The 18,483-nt window shown below is 32.2% G+C and overlaps 1 pseudogene; it reads right to left on the bottom strand.

The window, feature by feature from the left end:
* LOC120136876 overlaps nucleotides 1–1,835 on the bottom strand; it is a 38,914-nt pseudogene extending 37,079 nt beyond the window's left edge.
* Between the last annotated feature and the right edge of the window lie 16,648 nt (nucleotides 1,836–18,483).

The following is an 18,483-nucleotide window of genomic DNA, read 5'->3' as shown; positions in this document are numbered from 1 at the left end:
CACAAAGAACCAACCAGCATAGTATCCAAACTTCAATAAGAATCCAAGCAGATAGAACCATGCCATATAGAACACCAAATTTCAAGAGCAGTAAGATAACAAAATCGGCAGAAGTCAATCATGCTAAACTATAGAAACACGAGAACTAACTAAACAAAGAAAGGCCACTACGAAAATTCAATCTAACTTGCAATCTGTTTCTTTTTTTTTTCTCTTCCCAAACAGAATCCTGCTTTTCTTTCTTTATTGATTGTGTTAGAGAAAACAACAAATCTCACAAACTCTTTAGCACCATCAATTTTGGAATTGTAACTCATTGTGGCAGCAAGGGCATGAGAGAAAGGAAGTCAATCATCAAGTGATGACCCAGATGAAACTCGCGACTGAAGAAGTATATCATTTAACTAAGGAAGCAGAAATAACCGGTGGCAGTGAAATCGATAATAAATCCAAAAAGGCAGCAACGAATGACTACAACCTACGAATCAATTTCTTTCATAGATCGATGAGAATGGAAGCAACTAGTAGCAGAAGCAACATAACAACGGCAACAAAACTGGAGATCGAAAAAAAAAATCTACAAACTCTGCAGTAGCAATGACGTGAGAGTAAAGGAACTCAATCATCGACGCAACGGCTGAAGAGAAAACGATGCCAGGATCTTTTAGCGAATGATACCATGTGAGAAAGCAACCATGGAGGCTGATAGTGATGAAAGGCCGGTGGCCTGAGTTAGCAAATAAGGAAGGAGAAAATGTAAAGAGAGAGAGATGATAGAAGTTTTTTTATTAAATAGTGGATAAACTATATTTCAACCTAATACAAAAGTATGGCTTATATAGCCCAAGTAACCAACAAATCATAACAAACTAATAACAAACTAAGTCCTAACTAGTAACAAATTAACTACTAATCTTATTTCCAACATGGAAAGACAAGCATTATATGCAGAGGACCGGAAAAGGATTCTTGTCGTAGAGACGTGCTGACATGGGAATTTGAAGGATCTAAAACAACAATTTGAGCAATTCTTTGAATCTTTGCGTCCAAATTTTTAACAAGCACCTAAAAGAAACGCACAAAAAGGGGGGGGGGGAGTGGAAGACCTGAGGTCAGTTGTTATATTAAGAACATTCCTTATTTCTTTGCAATAATTATCGTCATCGTTATTACATTACAAATGATGTATATTAACTCAATTTTCTACTAAGATTCAGAATTTGACTTTGAAACAAGAGAAACCACAAACGCAAAATCAAAATTAACTTCGTGAACCATGGAATTTAAAGAAAAGAGTCCAAATTTCATTTCTTTCCCTTTACAAGTTCTCCTAGCAAACAAACATAGCATAAACGACCAGGAAAAAAGTTAAATACAACAGCAGGAGAATTCATTCTAGTAACCGTAAGCAGCAAAGGCAGATACTTCAGTTAAGTCAAAAAAATTCAAACTCACCAGTGAGCCAGAAGTTACAGATAGTCTCTTCAATGTAGAAGTAGAGGGGCCTATCAAAGCTGAATCGTCAAGTGAAGCTAATTTGGGATCCGAAATATCAAATTTGTCCTTCGAAATCTTTAGAATCCCCGCCTTCAAACGCAAACCGTCACCAGAAAGATCAGCTGGATCGGCTTCGTTGAGTCGCGTAGAACTCAGCACCGAGTTGACGACAACTTTGGTGGAAGAGAGCACAAGCGGCTTACTTCTCCTACCCGCCATCCTGAATGGATGGTCTGGCTCCAGTTAGTTGAGATTCTTTGAAGAACGCATATCAATGAAATCCTCTTTCAGCTTCTTCGTCAGTTGGACCGATGTCGTTCGAGGCGTTGACGCCATTTTCAGAGAAAATGGTCACCCCATGAATAAGATTATAAATAATTCCGTAATTTAAAAAACAAAATACAAACGAGTCAGGTATGTTTGTTTCGGAAAACATATTCTAAAAAATGAATTTCATAAAATAAATTATATCTTCCTGATGATATTTGGATGATATTGTATAATTTATTTTTTATTGATATTTTTTAAATTTTTTATTATAAATATAAAATACAATGAATAATATTATTTAATATTATTTATGTCAATATTATTATTATAATATTATATCTATAATTTTATAAATAAAAATAATACTATTGCTACATTATATTAAAAATTATATTAATTATTTATTAAAATGAGAATAATATATTATTAATTATTTATTAAAATAATAATATTTTTAAAATATTAAAAAATTTAATATTAAAATAAGAATATTATATTTTAAAGAGTATATATTAAATATTCAACAATTAAATAATATTATTTTTATAAAATTAATAAATTATATTAATTTTATTAATTATATATTATTAAAATAAAAGTATAATAATATAATTATAACAATAAAATATAATATTATTTTATTTTATTAATGAATTTGATTTAATAATTTATATTTTTATTAAAATGATATTAAAATAATATTTTAATATTATATATATATAATAATAATGTTTTGAGTGTTTATGCTTTGAAGTAAAAAGTTCGTAAAATAACTTACAGAAAATTAAATGGTAAGTTATTTTCTAGAAAATGCATAAGAAATTCAGTAGAACAGGAAATGAATTACATTGATCATATGTTTTTCGCCAACCTAACACTGGAAAATGAGAAAAACATTTTCTGGAAAACGAATTATAGCGAAACAAACATACCAGTTGATTGTAAAAAAGATAAAATATATCACATGACATTAAGTTATTAATAAAATTACAAATGAGTCACTAAATTTTAAAAACTTACAAACAAGTCACTCCATATTTGATTGTTACAAACATGTCAATGTCGTTTAAGTGTGTAACGAGCATTAACTTTATAGTTATAATTGAGTGATTTGATTATAACAAATTGATAAATTAATTTTTACAATTGACAAATTGACTTGATTGTAACTAAAAAAATTATATTTTTTATTTTTAATAATATACTGACATGTTTGTAATAATTGATTAATTGACTTGTTTTTAATTTTTGAAATTTATTAACCCTTTATAATCTTACTAATAATTGAGTGATATGTGAGGTATTTTTTCCTATAAAAATGTCAGTTTATCATTAAAATAAAATAGATGTTAACTGATACTATTGAATATTTTAATTATTATGATTGATAAATAAAGTGATTCAATTGTTATAAATCGATTAACATTTTCTAATTAAATGGCCTATTCTAGAAAATTAAATTCAATAATGCTTACTTTTTCAATTGAATGATTTGATTGTTACAGACGATAAAATAGAGTGACTTGTTGCATAATTTACTCTCTTATAAGCCGTTTCCAACATCAGCAGTATATCTGGGCCGAGCTTTAAAGCTAAAATTAAGGTTCACACTCTTAAGCGGTGCTAACTAAGGCCAATCAGCCCAATAGAGACCCGATAAAAGTTCAGTTCGAGAGCTCGTGCTCACCTGACTTTGGACCGAAATCAGGACCATTTATGAGATTTTAGTGGTCCGGAGCAAATATAAAAATTAGGCCTCCCGTAATGAGTACTGAAAAAGAACTTAAATTGTAAGAGCAAGAAAAAATAAATAAATTTGTTTGTAAATTATTTTTTATTACATTTAATAAATTATCTAATAATTACAAAGTCGTATCAGACATTTTAGAGCCCTGAGTGAATATAAACCTTTATAAAACGAAAGTATATTCTAATACTTTGAACAATTAATTTAATATTATGTTAATAAATTGTATAAAAATGATTAAATTAGGGGGCTTAAACTATAAAAGTAAAAATGTATGATTGAAAAAGAATTAGGGACCTCAATTATAAATAGGCATGTAAACGAACCGAACGCACACGAATGGAGGTATGTTCATGTTCGTTCAATTAATAAATAAACGAACAGAAACGAACACGAACATAAACGAATTTTTTTTTGTTCATGTTCGTTTATTAAGGAATATACTTGTTCATGTTCGTTCATTTAATAAATAAACGAACATAAACGAACATAAACATAAACGAACACGAACATAAATGAACACGAAAATAAACGAACATAAACGTTGGAGACCCTACCTAGGGGTGTAAACGAGCCGAGTCGAGTTCGAGTATTGCTGAGCTCGACTCGAACTCGAAAACTTTCAAAGTTAGCTCGACTCGACTCGAAAACTCGCGAGCTTAAAATTATCAAGCTCGACTCGAACTCGAAATATAATATTGAAACTCGACTCGAACTCGAAAAGGCTCGAACTCAAAAAAAAATTAAGAGCTCGATTAAAACTCGAGACTCAAGCTCGATTGAAGCTCGATTCTGAGCTCGATTCAAGCTCGACATTGCCCCAAGCGCAAAGATGTTTAAACCTATTCTCCCCATCTTCTTTTATATAAGTTATCAACCCCGAACTGCTTATTTGCTACTGATATGGGATTGCCTAACGTTCCTCCACTTTTATTTCTTCCTCTCTCCTTCAACAACAGTCGAGATGAACACATATTGTGTTTCATGTGATTGTCGACCTTAATCATTGGGGATCAAACAAACATGTCCTCAGCTTCGTGCTATGTAGAAGTTGAAAATTGGGAGATGAGAGAAGTATATTGGTTTGTTGTTCACACCAACTCATACATCAAAAACCATTCTTTCTCGGTTGGCTAAACTTCCATATCCGGATAGTGCACAAAATTTGTTTGATGAAACGCGTTAAAGAACTTCTCAACATATGGAATAAGGTCTCACCATTATTGGGTTATTGAGTTCAAAGTAAGCTGACTTGAGTTGCTGGTTGATCACTATTTACTTGTAAATTCGGAATACTTCATTATATATGAAAGAAAAGAAGATTATTTGAGTAGAAGAAACAGTGCTTAATACTTAACACCCCTTCCGGAATCCATCACCTTTGGACTTGGTTTCGAAAGCAACCAATTTCTGTGACTCCTCTTTGCTCATCGGATAACCAACTGGTGGTGCAGTCGCATAGGGTTTCGGCGCAGTGGATGTTGACGGTGTTGGGTACGAGCTTATGGATCGTTCAAAAAGAACTAACCATGTTAATATTGTTGGATTTTCCAAATAAAATTGGGTTAATTATGGAGTTGGTCATCAGAATATCAGATTAATTAATATTTTTAAGATACTTACAAATTGGTCACCAAAATTGATTTAAAAAGATTGGATTAAACATAAACGAACATAACCGAATGAACATAAACGAACGAACATAACCGAACGTTCACGAACGTAAATGAACGAACGAGACCTATGTTCATGTTCGTTCATTTAATTAAACAAACACAAAATCTTGTTCATGTTCGTTCATTTAATAAATAAACGCACATAAACGAATTTCCCGCCGCACGGTTTATGAACGGTTCGATGAATGTTCAGTTCATTTACAGGCCTAATTATAAAGGTAAAAAGTGATATTAAAAAAATTTAGGGGCCTCAATTTCAAAGATAAAAAATGACATTGAAAAAAATTAGGGACCTTAATTATATAAGTAAAAAAATGGGATTGAAAAAAATTAGGGGTCTCAATTATAAAGATAAAAAGTGATATTGTAAAACATATGATCATCAATTATAAATTTTTAAAAAATGGGATTGAAAACAATTAAGGGCATCAATTATAAAGATAAAAAAAATTAAAGAAAATTAAAGGGTTAAATTAAAAAATAAACAATATGATAGAAAATTAGGGCCCATGTAAAAAATGGGTGGCTTGAATAGTTGCTCAGGGTGCACCTTCAACAGCAAAAAAAAAATGAAATATAATTTTAATAAAAAACAAAAAAAATAATTTAGAAATATCATATCAACATCATTGTTGATTTTTTAATGATGGATAACCAACAAAATTAAAATGTAACGTTAAGTATAATTTTTTAAAAAAAATTAATAATTGAATAACCAAAACAAAAGTAAAATAATATATGGATGACTAGAGAATAATTTATTATTTTTTAATTATATATGAATTCCATAATTTTGGGCCTCGGGCAAGAAGGGGCCCTGGGCAAGTTCCCCTTTTGCCCATGCTTAAATACGGGCCTGACCGAAATATTTATATATAACTAGGACAAATATATTTTTATAAGGTAGTATATGTTCGAAATACTTTCAACCAATTGATGATGAACGTTTATACATCTTGCAAATATTATGCTCGAACTCAGAACCTCCAGAAAGAACGATCATAGATTTTGGATTGAGTTCAATAGATCAATTCACGGATCCAGTTATCAGGTTGTTTAGATCCATTGATTATGTTTCACCGAAGACGCTTTCTCAAGGGAAAATCACCACGAAGAGTTATGTCCTGTTATCGGGTTATTGGATCCATTGATTTGTCTTTTTGTTTCTTGTTGGATTTAACATTATGCAATCTCAATCTTTGGAAATTGAATTTTATTTTGTATAACTAAGATTACCCAGCTACATTTTATCTCGAGATATCCACCTTATCATTTTTCTCTGAACTTTTGATATTATTATTTGTTATCCGAAGTTAGAAATCTTTCATTATTCTTGAAATGCAGCATCTTGAAAGAAGACAAATGGAGCATAGATGTTTGAAGGAGAAGCATAGAGATGATGAACAACAATAAGGTTGAGAAGAAAATCTATTAAAAATGGATAAATTGAAATATATTCCCTAAACTAATTTGAATTCATAAAAAGATTCATAATCAGTATTTTGTCTAAAGTGTAGGGGTTAAAATAAAATTAAACTTTTTTTCTGACAGATCACATCGTCAAACCAACAACATTCAACATCCAAGTGATCAAAACTTAATAAAACATCCAAGTGACCAAAACTTAATAAAACGATAACATAAGTGACCAAAACTTATATTTTTTAAAATTTAGTAAATAAAAGTGTACAAATACGAAAGAAAAGTGACCAAAACTTAATCCATGTATTATCTACGTGGAAATAATATAATTTTAATTTTATATATTTAACTTATCATGTCACCAAAACTTAATAAAATGTTAACCTTTAGTAAACCATCTTAATAAAACGAAATGAAAGTGACCCATCTTATGTTTTTTTTATTAGTAATTAAGAGATTACTTTTAATATTTAAGAGGATAATTCATTACTTATAAACCTTGACTTTATAATTCACAATAGTTTTCATTAAAAAATTATGATAATAGAACAGTTGCAGATTATAAAATTTGACATTTCAGGGGTGTAATCTGCAATGGTATTCTTTAAAAAAATTAATTTCTTATATAACTTATTTTTAATATATTTTTTATTAATAATTTAATTTTGTGTCTTTAAAATTTTATAATTTCAAACCTTTAAATTAACAAAATCATGCAAATAATAAGGCGGGAAAAATAATTCTCCCTATATTATCCGTCAGAATTATTCTCTAAAATAGGATGAAATAAACAGTATGTATGGAAGATGCATATAATGTTTGACGTCTTCATGAAGACATATGAAAGTTTCGCCGTCTTCTGTCATTCTCTTCTGAGTCGTTCTTGCCCATACACGATCATATCTTCCTTATGCAAAGGAGATGACATCATATCTTCCATATGTCTTAATGAAGACGTTGTTGAAAGTCAAAAATGATGGTAGCCGGCGGACTGCTAAATTGGTCCAAGTTGGCAGCATTTGTTTGAAAAATGGCATGGGAAAATTACTCTTTTAGTCCATAGACTTTAGGATATTTACAAGATTAGTCCTTAAGCTTCAACTATAAATACCCTAACCCATTTAGCTTCAAAATCATCCCAAATCATTCTAGCTTTCTCCCAATACTAGAGAATTTAGAGAGTTTATTTAGAGTTATTTTCTCCTTTTTATTAAGAGAGAATTGTCATTGTTTTCTCCTTGTTAGATCGAGAGAAATTGTAATTCCTATTTTCTCATAGTGAAATTCTTCTATCTTTGCTCGTGGTTTTTACCCTATATTATTTAGGGATCTTCCACGTAAATTTTGTGTATTCTTTATCTTCATTTTTATTTTCTCAAATTATCAGTTGCGATTTTTCTTTATCCGATAGCCATATTCTGCAACAATTGGTATCAAAGCCAGATTTGAGTGTGTAATATCTACTTATTGTCTTTGTAGTTGCCACCAAAAGGTGGATCCTCCAACATAAGAAAGTAAGAAGGTATTACTCATTCTTTGAAGGTTTTAGAGAACTATTCACGATAGTGAAATAGTGGGAGCTATCCATAATATAAGTTATGGCAACGAAATTTGATATTGAAAAGTTCAATGAGAGAAATTTCTCGTTGTAGAAATTGAAGATGAAGGTCATCCTGAGGAAAGACGATTGTCTAGCAGCTATGAGTGAAAGGCCGGTAGATTTCAAAGATGACAACAAATGGATCGAAATGGACGGGAATGCTATGGCAAACTTTTCATATAGCGTTAGCAGATGAAGTATTGTCAAGCATCGAGAAGAAGAAGACATCTAGAATGATATGGGATCATATCACCAAATTGTGCTAATGGAGTAAAGGGGTATCGCTTGTGGGATCCCACTACCCGAAAAGTGATCATCGACAGAGATGTTATCTTTGTAGAAGATAAACTACAAAGAAAAGAAGACGATGATAGCGCTAAAGAGTCAGAGACTACACAGATACATGTGGAAAAGAAGTTTGAACAAGGAGATTCTTCTGAAGCAGAACCAACAAGAACCAGAGAGTTCTGAAGCTCCAACAACTCGTCAATCAGATCGTGTGAGAAGACGTCCCAATTGGCACTCAGATTATGTTATAGAATGAAATATTACATACTGCCTTTTAACAGAGGACGATGAGCCATCAACATTCCAGGTGGCAATAAACAGCTCAGATGCTTCACTGTGGATGATGGCGATGCAAGAAGAAATCAAAGCCCTTCATAAAAATAATACATGAGACCTTGTGCCACTACCACAAGGAAGGAAGCCAATTGGTAACAAATGAGTCTTTAAAATCAAGTGAAATGGTAACGATCAAGTTGAGAGGTATCGTGCAAGACTGGTGGTCAAAGGATATGCTAAAAAAAACGTATTGATTTCAATGAAATCTTTTCTCTTGTGGTTTGACTAACAACAGTTCGAGTAGTATTAGCAATGTGTGCTACATTGAACTTACATCTAGAGCAGCTAGATGTTAAAACAGCTTTTCTTCATGGAAATCTTGAAGAAGAGATTTATATGCTCCAACCTGAAGGTTTTGAAGAAAAAGAAAAGAAGAACTTGGTTTGCAGGTTGAACAAATCTCTATACAGTCTAAAGTAGGCATCGAGGTGTTGGTATAAGAGATTTGATTCCTTCATTATGTGCCTTGGATACAACAGTCTTAATGCAAACCCTTGTGCTTATTTCAAGAGGTTTGATAATAACGATTTGGTTATATTGCTGTTGTATGTGGGTGACATGTTGGTTGCAGGACCCAACAAAGATCATATTGAAGAATTGAAGGCACAACTAGCTAGGGAATTTGAAATGAAGAACTTGGGATCAAAAAACAAGATTCTAAGGATGCAAATTCACCGAGACATAAGTAATAGGAAGATTTGGCTTTCACAAAGAATTATTTGAAGAAGATCTTGTCACGATTCAACATGACAGATTATAAGCCAATTTCTACCCCTCTTCCTATTAACTTCAAATATCCTCCTGTATGAGTCCTAGCAGTGGAGAAGAGATGATGGATATGTCTCGAGTGCCGTTTGCATCGGCAGTGGGAAGTTTAATGTTCGCTATGATATGCACAAGACCATACATTACACAAGCAGTGGGAGTGGTTAGTCGGTACATGGTGAATCCAGGCAAAGAGCATTGGAATACAATAAAGTGGATTTTGAGATACATCAAAGGGACCTCAAATGTTGCATTATGTTACAGATGATCAAATTTACTTATCAATGGGTATGTTGATTCTGACTATACAAGGGATTTGGATAAAAGCAAATCTACTATAGGATATGTGTTCAAAATTGCTGGTGGATCTGTAAGCTGGGATTCAAAATTGTAGTCAGTTGTGTCTACATCCACAACAGAGACAGAATATGTAGCAGCTACACAAGCCAGTAAAGAAGCAATCTGGTTGAAGATGCTATTGGAGGAGCTTGGGCACAATCAAGAGTATGTCTCTTTGTTTTGTGACAGTCAAAGCACCTTGCATCTAGCAAGAAATCCAATATTTCATTCAAAAACACATACGATTTCAGTACCACTTCATTCGTGAAAAGATAGAAGAAGGGATGGTAGATATGCAGAAAATCCATACCAAAGACAACATAGCAGATTTCATGACGAAGGCGGTAAATGCTGATACATTTACTTGGTTTCGATCCTCTTGTGGCCTGTCAGAAACATAAGCAACATGATAGTATAAGGTAGAAATAATGGTGTGAAAATATGATTGTTCCAATAAAATCTTCAAGTGGGAGATTGTTGAAAATAAAAAATGATGGTAGCCGGCGACTGCTAATTTGGTCCAAGTTGGCAGCATGTTTTGTTTGAAAAATGGCATGGAAAAATTACTCTTTTAGTCCCTAGACTTTAGGATATTTATAATATTAGTCCTTAAGCTTTAACTATAAATACCCTAACCTATATAGCTTCAAAACCATCCTAAATCATTCTAGTTTTCTCCCAATACTAGAGAATTTAGAGAGTTTCTTGAGAGTTATTTTCTCCTTTTTATCAAGAGAGAATTGTCATTGTTTTCTCCTTGTTAGATCGATAGAAGTTGTAATTCCTATTTTCTAATAGTGAAATTCTTCTACTTTTACCCGTGGTTTTTACCGTATATTATTTAGGGGTTTTCCACGTAAATTTTGTGTCTTATTTATCTTCATTTTTATTTTCTCAAATTATCAGTTGCGATTTTGCTATATCCGATAGCCGTATTCCGTAACATAGTCAAGTGTTCCATGCATCTTCCATTATGCACTATATAAATCATTTTTTTAGAAAATAAATTTAAAAAATTATTAAATATTTTTTTCTAAATTATAATTAAAGTAATTTTTCTCTTTAAATTTTTAAATATTTGTACGTCGTTACATAAAATCTTATTTCTTTCCATGTGACCAAATCAAATCACTTTTACAGATTGAGCATGCGCTACAATTTTTGTCTCCCGGAGACAAGCTCAAAAGTGATGCTTTTTTCCTGTTGAAATGTAAAAAGAAGCATGTGTTCCTGCTTTTGCTTGACTTGTGACTAAAAGTTCATAAACAGATGCCGTTGTTTCACTTTTTTCTTATCACTTCTTACCTAACCAAAAATGAAACACTACGGTTAAACCAAGGATGTTCTTTAATTACCAAGGATTTTCTTTAATTAATTCAATTTAAAATACGGTTTGACTAAGCAACATCTTCCACCGTAATAAACAAAATCGTAAAGTTTATGAGAAATTATTTGATGAATCTGTCTCATTATGTCATTCGTGATCCCAGTAAATGAGAGTCATAAATTTTAAAATATCTTTCAAATAACTACTAATATTTTACTTACGTGTATGAAAGAGGTGAATATTCACCTTAAAAAATATATATAGATGTATATTATTGATTAGGAGAACGAATGATGTGGTAAGCCGAAATTATCTAAAAATTTATCTATTTGAGGGCAAAAGCTTTGATCGAAAGACTTAACCACATGCCAATTGATTAAAAGAGTATATACATTCACCAATCCTGAATTTGTGTCAATGTTGTTATCAAAGTTACCGATGGATGGATGGAGAGTCGAGAAGGATGGTAAGTTACAAAAACATTTTTAGAAATTTTAAAATTTTTATAATTGAAATACTTTTTATATTGTTTATTGATATCTAATTTCATATTCGTGAAATTTTATGATTTCATACCTCTTAAGATTTTAAGATAAATTATATCAGATACCATTAAAGTTTATGTATTGTATTGTTTATATCACTGAACTTTGATTTTTTTAATTATAATATTAAATTTTCATTTCAATTATATCAATGATTGACGATTGTTGACGTGATTGTCATACCAAAATAACGCCATTTGGTGAAACTGTTTTGATTCTCAAAAAATTCAAAACGACATCATTTATTGAAAGAAATTTATTAAAATTTTACATTTGAAAGAATTCAAACTCTAATCTTTTTGAAAAGAAAATTAAAACTTAACCACTTGACGAAACTTAAGATTTTACAAAATTCTGACAAAAAATAATATAGATATTCTCGCAATTGACAACTTCAATCTTATTATATACCGCGCGACGGTAACTTGGCTAATACTCTTGTGATTTAGCCTTGATCTTGTTCTCCCTTTGTATTAAAAAAACCTAATATACATATCAAACTACACTCAATATTATTCATAATTTATGCTTTAAAACTAAAATGTTATTTATCATATAAATATATTATAAACAATATTAATATATACAAAAAAATATTTATATATAATTTATAATAAAAATTAAATTTTCAGAAAATCCTCTAAATTTGCAAAATTTAAAAAAAAATCCCTAAATATTAAATCTTCAATCCCTAAATTCACTTGTTGTCATTATCAAATGTTGAGCCAATATAGAGTTGTGTTGTGTGGAGAGTTGGTTAGTGCTATGTGTGAAATTTGTTGCATGAGCTGGCAAGTTTGTTATAACATAAATGACTAGCTGTTATAATTCTAGAAAGAGTCTAAGCCTATAAGAGGAGTCCTTGTGTAAACCAGAAAGAGATCAATGAGAAATACATTTTTTAATTCTGTGTTTTTACTTGTTTTACAACATGGTATCAATCGCTTCTGATCTGGGTGCTTTTTTGCTGGTGTTTTGACTATCTGTGGGAGTTGTTTTTCCCGTCTTCATGGTTGCAAATAAATGAGCTTCTCTCGACTCTGGGGTTACTAGTTCTGCGACGTTTGTTTCCTACTGGAAAGGTTTTCACTAACAAGAAAATCAGTGTGGTGCTTGATGAATATAATTTTCTTATTTGGAAGAAAAAAGTGTTGATTGCTGTTCAAATTCATTGGCTTGAAAAGTTATTGACTGGTGTTGTACAACCACCGCCCGCTATGGTGGAAGGAGATGATGGGTTCCCAGTGGAAAATGAAGATTATAAGGTGTTCATGGCTCAAGATAGTGCCTTAACCTCCTGGTTACTTTCTACTATAAGTTCATCTTTACTTCCTCAGCTGGTGGGAGCGGAGTCTGCCTCAAAAATCTAAAAAATGGTAACAACATTCTTTGCGAGCAAATCAATCACCACTATCATGAATCTACACTACAAGATGAAAACGGTTAAGAAGGGTGACCTTGACATGTGAGCTTATATTTCTCACGTTAAAGAGATTTACGATGCACTGGCTGCGTATGGCTGCCCCATCTTAGAGTTTGAATGCATTGCCATATTCCTCAATGGTTTACCATCGAAATATCGTCCTTTTATTGTTATAATCATGACGAGTCGTGACCCTTTCACTTTGGAAGGTATTGTTTATGTACTTGTTGATGTAGAGACACAACAAAAGAACTTTGATCAATTTGATAATCTTCATATTAGTGCTAATGTTGCTCAGGTTTCCATTGGTTACTCTACTGTTGACAATACGTATTCTGGTTCGAATCCACAATTGGGTAGGTGAGGAAGACCTCCGAGTGCTTCTGGTAGTTGAGGCCGAGGTCGTAACAAACTTCAATGTCAATTGTGTGAGAAAATTGGCCATCTAGTTGATCGATACTGGTATCGCTTTGATGAGTCTTGCCATTGTGTTTTCTTCTGACTATAATGGTCGTCTAACAATGCATCTACGTCAGGTTTTGGGTACTGTGGATCTAGTCATGGCCATGGAAACTCATCTTCATCTAACAACATAACTACTTGGTGTGTTGACTTGGGTGCTATGTATCACGTTACAGCTAATGCTGGGGAACTCGCTGATAGTACAACTTACTCTAGGCTTGGTAAGTTACTAATGAGTAACGATAATTCCTTGCCTATTAATAAAATTAGTCATATTTCTTTGCATTCTGGCTCTCGTTCTTTACGGCTACCAAACTTGCTTCATGTTCATCACATTAAAAAGAATCTTATCTCTGTATCTAAGTTTGCTCGTGATAATCGAGTTTTTCTGGAATTTCATGCTCATAACTTCTTAGTGCGTGATGAAGATACGAGAGTTGTGGTCCTGCGTGGGGTGGAATATGATGGTTTATATGAATTTCGTTCTTTCTTGTCCAATGAAGACTCTTTACCTATGGTGAATTTGGCTAGTGGATCTAAGATTACTTATGATGTTTGGCATGATTGTTTGGGTCATCCTTTTCATGATGTTTTACGAATTCTAAGATTCACTTGTAATACTTTTTCTTTGAGAAATGTTAATAATGCGAAGTTTTCTTTATGTACTGTTTTCCAAATGGGCAAAAGGTCACGCTTTGCCCTTTTCTCGGTCCAACACTATTTACACTAAACCATTTTAAGTTTTGTTTACAAACCTTTGGGGTCTTGCACATATCCCCTCTAATGGCTTTAAGTATTACTTATCTTTTTGTGGATGGTTTTTCTAGACATACATGGTTATACCTTCTAAAGGAAAAGAATGAAGCCATCAAAGTCTTTCATCTATTTAAACAGTTGGGTCGTACTCAATTTAACTCTGACATCTTGATTGTTCAAATCGATTGGGGTGAAGAATACCATCCATTGACTAATGTTCTCTTACAAGCTGGGATTCATCATCAAGTAACTTGTCCTCACACGTCTCAGCAAAACGATGGTGTGGAAAGAAAACACATCCATATTATGGAAATGGCTCTCACTCTTCTTGTTCGAGCCTCATTGCTTTACAAATTCTGGTCTTATGTAGTTGTTGTAGCTGTCCACCTTTTTAATCGTCTGCTCACATCAGTTCTAAAATGGTTATACTCCCTTCGAGAAGTTGTTTGATCAGACACCAACTTATGATTATCTCCAGGTGTTTGGGTGCCTTTATTTTCCTTATACTTGATCATTTCAATCTCACAAGCTATTCATTCGCTCCCAGGCATGTGTTTTTCTTGGCTATATCTAACAACATCGTGGCTATGTTTGTTTAGCATCGAATGATATGGTCTATATCGTTGAAAACAATTTGATGTTTCGATATAACAAATTAAGTGTTAATGAATTTTAAGATTTTATATTTTAAATTATAAATTCGATTAAATTATTTGAATATCAAAATATTACTCCAAGTTTTTCAAATGTTAATTTTTACAAAGTATTTCGAGCCTTAATCGAGCCAAAAATAAGTTTTAATTAGGGAGGTACCGATACCCCTCATTGGGTGTACCGATACCCCTATGCCAATTTTGGCTCCGAGAAAAACAGAATGCCAAATGGGTATCGATACCCCTATGCCAATTTTGACTCCGAGAAAAACAAAATGCCCAATAGGTACCGATACCCTCTTAGAGGTACCGATACCCCTGATCATTTAATGGTTGAAATATTTGAATTTTACATTGTAGGTACCCATACCCATTGAAGGTGTACCGATACTCCACACTCCCAACAGCCTTTTACAAGAAGGTTTTCATACTACAACAGCTCTAACATCACCCAAATGATTCACAACAGCTAGAATCAATCCAAGGTGTATTTAAACAAGTTCTGAAGACATTGATCAACTAGAATTGAGAGAGAATCAAAGAGAAAGCCTTAAACATCAAGTTTGAGCAATTCAAGCCTATTTTTCATTCAATATTCATTTTTTCTTTCAAGAAAACCATTTGTACTCAATTGTATTCATTCTTGAGTGTTCTTTCTTTGTTCTAGAATTGTGCAAACGTCTTGCCTAGTGAGGTTTTCTGTAATTTTGTGAAATTTGTATTGTTCTCTTTGGTGGAGAGTATTCTCAAGAATTTTGGGTATAATTCTTGAGGGATTTGTAAGGTTACTCTTTGTCCTCAAAAGAAAGAAAAATTAGTGAATTTATGAAAAATCTTTGGTGTGGATAGATAAGGTAGTGGACGTAGACTTTGGTTGAGAAAGTTGAACCACTCTAAATCGTTGTGCAATTATTTTCTATTTTCTACAAAAGCTTCCACCAAAATTTTAATTACCAATTTACCCCCCTCTTGGCTATTTTGCCGATCGAGTAACTCAACAATTGGTATCAGACCTACACTCATTTGAAAGTTTAACCACCTCTTAAGTCGATTCGGGAAGAGTTATATCGATATTCAAGTCATCAATGGCCTCCACTTCAAACTTCGACTTCGGTCTCGATTCAATGCTCGTCAACAAGCCTCCTTTCTTAAATGGAGCAAATTATGCTTATTGGAAGAATAGAATGAGGTACTTCATTCAATCAAGTGATATGGGAGCATGGAATATCATAGAAGACGGATACATCATACCTTCCACTCACTCAAGATTGTGGAATGAAGAAGAGACAAGAATGTTTCAACTCAACTCAAAGGCTATCCATATTATTTTTTGTGCTCTTGGACCAGATGAATATAAGAGAGTTTCATCTTGTACAACTACCAAGGAGATATGGGATAAACTACAAGTCACTCATGAAGGCATAAAATCTAAAATTAGTCTTCTAACACATAGCTATGAAAATTTCAGGATGAAATCGGATGAAGACATCAAAGCTATGACAGATAGATTTTCCGTGATTGTTAATGGTCTCAAATAATATAAAGAGATCATTACAAACGATAAGCTTGTGAGGAAGTTAGTTTTCTCTCTTCCAAAAGCTTGGCAATAAAATTAGACGGCAATTATCGAGGCTAAAAATTTAAAATCTTTAACCCTCGATGAGCTTATTGGTTCTCTCCTCACGCATGAAATGATTCTTCAAGATAATGTAAACCTCAAAAAAAGGGATGAGCCAAAGAAGGAGACGAAGAAGAAGAAAAAAGCTAGAGTTGCTCTAAAATCCACAAAAGATGAGAGTGATTCAGATGAAAATGATGATGACGAGGAAATGGCATTATTTGCCAAACGGTTCAGAAAATTAATGAAGCCCAACACAGGAAGAAAATTCAAAATAAATAAAGCCTTCAAAAATGAACCAAAGGAGAAGGACCCGATCATTTGCTACGAATGCAAAAAGCTCGGGCATGTCAAATACGATTTCCCGTAATTAAAGAAAAATGGTCAATCCAAGAAAAAACACAAGGCACATGTGGCTACTTGGAGTGATGGCCACTAACTCATTTGATTTCGAAGATTATTCTTTTGATGAGTTAGTAAAAGAGTATACTGGGTTGGTTTCAGATTATGAGAAATTAGTTTTGAAACACAAAAAATGATATTTCAAAATTGAAAAACGAAAAATGATCTCATATCGAAGACCAACAATGATCTTGAAAGTAAAATTAATGAATTGCAAATCAAAATTGAAAATTTTGAAAAGAAAAATACTGATTTGCATAACTTTACTTTCAAGAGTTCATTAAGATCATAAAAAAGAAATTGATGATCTTAAAGCTTCTTTCAATAAAGTTGGAACAAAACGTTTTGAAAATGGAGAAAGTTCAAAATCCAACTTTGTTAGAAAATTTTTAAAAAACTACAATCATAGAGGTCCCCAAAGAACCTATAATGGTAAACTCGTTAGAAGTATATGGGTTCCTAAAGAACTCATTGTTACTAAAGATAAGGATATCCTACAAAAATGGTACCCAAGGGGACTAGGATTTTAGAAACTAATGAATATGGACCCAAAAGAAATTGGGTACAAAAAATCCAAAATTAAACTATGTTTGTAAGAAAAGGAGCACGACTACAAGGCGCAAAATACAATTTCAAATTCATGGTTCCTTGATAGTGGATGCTCAAGACACATGACCGGAGACAAGAGCCGGTTTATAGAGCTTAATGACAAAAATGGAGGAGTGGTAACCTTTGGTTACATTGAATGTATAGGTACTATAGATAATACCTCTTCCATACAAATAGAAAAAGTATTATATGTGAATGGGTTAAAGCATAATATATTGAGTATTAGTCAATTATGCGATAAAGGATACAATGTCTTATTTGAAACAAATGGTTTTAAAATTATTGACATTACATCTAATCAAATTATGCTTGTTGGTCATAGAATAGGAAACATTTACAAGGTGCATATAGATTCAATAAATATGACTAATTTTGTGCCTAGTTGCTAAGGATGAACATGATAGTTGGTTATGGCATAAGAGACTAGGATACACTAGCATAAGTGTTTTACAAAGACTAATTCAAGGAGATTTAGTAAGAGGATTGCCAAAACTAAAATTTGATAAAGATAAAATCTGTGATGTTGTGCTAAAGGAAAATTGTTGAAAACATTTTGAAGTTTCAATATAACAAATTAAGTGTTATTGAATTTTAATATTTTATAAATCATTTTTAGAGTATATTTGATTCAATTATTTGAATATCAAAATATTACTCCAAGCTTTTCAAAGATCAATTTCAATCCTTACTAAAGTGTAAAATTGTGTTTTAAACTTAAAATATTTTTGAAATAATTTTTACGAAGTAT

The sequence above is a fragment of the Hibiscus syriacus genome, unplaced genomic scaffold, assembly GCF_006381635.1.
Source record: "Hibiscus syriacus cultivar Baekdansim isolate YM2019G1 unplaced genomic scaffold, ASM638163v2 tig00110637_pilon, whole genome shotgun sequence".
Taxonomy (NCBI): domain Eukaryota; kingdom Viridiplantae; phylum Streptophyta; class Magnoliopsida; order Malvales; family Malvaceae; genus Hibiscus; species Hibiscus syriacus.
This window is presented reverse-complemented; position numbering and strand designations above follow the sequence as displayed.